This window comes from Panulirus ornatus, chromosome 11, assembly GCF_036320965.1.
Source record: "Panulirus ornatus isolate Po-2019 chromosome 11, ASM3632096v1, whole genome shotgun sequence".
Classification (NCBI taxonomy): domain Eukaryota; kingdom Metazoa; phylum Arthropoda; class Malacostraca; order Decapoda; family Palinuridae; genus Panulirus; species Panulirus ornatus.
In genome coordinates this window covers 28,922,716-28,924,452 of record NC_092234.1, presented here as the reverse complement: position 1 = coordinate 28,924,452, position 1,737 = coordinate 28,922,716, and positions in this window count along the sequence as shown.

Sequence of the window (1,737 nt, the reverse complement as noted above, 5' to 3'; positions counted from 1 at the left end):
ACCATCCAAACCTGCTGCCTTGCCGGCTTTCATCTTCCGCAAAGCTTTTACTACCTCTTCTCTGTTTACCAAATCATTTTCCCTAATCCTCTCACTTTGCACACCACCTCGAACAAAACACCCTATATCTGCCACTCTATCATCAAACACATTCAACAAACCTTCAAAATACTCACTCCATCTCCTTCTCACATCACCACTACTTGTTATCACCTCCCCATTTGCGCCCTTCACTGTAGTTCCTATTTGCTCCCTTGTCTTACGCACTTTATTTAGCTCCTTCCATAACATCTCTTTATTCTCCCTAAAATTTAATGATACTCTCTCACACCAACTCTCATTTGCCCTCTTTTTCACCTCTTGCACCTTTCTCTTGACCTCCTGTCTCTTTTTTTTATACATTTCCCACTCAATTGCATTTTTTCCCTTCAAAAATCGTCCAAATGCCTCTCTCTTCTCTTTCACTAATACTCTTACTTCTTCATCCCACCACTCACTACCCTTTCTAATCAACCCACCTCCTACTCTTCTCATGCCACAAGCATCTTTTGCGCAATCCATCACCGATTCCCTAAATACATCCCATTCCTCCCCCACTCCCCTTACTTCCATTGTTGATAGAGTTGATAGAGATGCTCTGTGGAAGGTAATAAGAATTTATGGTGTGGGAGGCAAGTTGTTAGAAGCAGTGAAAAGTTTTTATCGAGGATGTAAGGCATGTGTACGTGTAGGAAGAGAGGAAAGTGATTGGTTCTCAGTGAATGTAGGTTTCCGGCAAGGGTGTGTGATGTCTCCATGGTTGTTTAATTTGTTTATGGATGAGGTTGTTAGGGAGGTGAATGCAAGAGTTTTGGAAAGAGGGGCAAGTATGAAGTCTGTTGTGGATGAGAGAGCTTGGGAAGTGAGTCAGTTGTTCGCTGATGATACAGCGCTGGTGGCTGATTCATGCGAGAAACTGCAGAAGCTGGTGACTGAGTTTCGTAAAGTGTGTGAAAGAAGAAAGTTCACAGTAAATGTGAATAAGAGCAAGGTTATTAGGTACAGTAGGGTTGAGGGTCAAGTCAATTCGGAGGTAAGTTTGAATGGAGAAAAACTGGAGGAAGTGAAGTGTTTTAGATATCTGGTAGTGGATCTGGCAGCGGATGGAACCATGGAAGCTGAAGTGGATCATAGGGTGGGGGAAGGGGCGAAAATCCTGGGAGCCTTGAAGAATGTGTGGAAGTCTAGAACATTATCTCGGAAAGCAAAAATGGGTATGTTTGAAGGAATAGTGTTTTCAGCAATGTTGTATGGTTGCGACGCGTGGGCTATGGATAGAGTTGTGCGCATGAGGATGGATGTGCTGGAAATGAGATGTTTGAGGACAATATGTGGTGTGAGGTGGTTTGATCGAGTAAGTAATGTAAGGGTAAGAGAGATGTGTGGAAATAAAAAGAGCGTGGTTGAGAGAGCAGAAGAGGATGTTTTGAAATGGTTTGGGCACATGGAGAGAATGAGTAAGGAAAGATTGACCAAGAGGATATATGTGTCGGAGGTGGATTGAACGTGGAGAAGTGGTAGACCAAATTGGAAGTGGAAAGATGCAGTGAAAAAGATTTTGTGTGATCGGGGTCTGAACATGCAGGAGGGTGAAAGGAGGGCAAGGAATAGAGTGAATTGGATCGATGTGTTATACCGGGGTTGACGTGCTGTCAGTGGATTGATTCAGGGCATGTGAAGCGTCTGGGGTATACCATG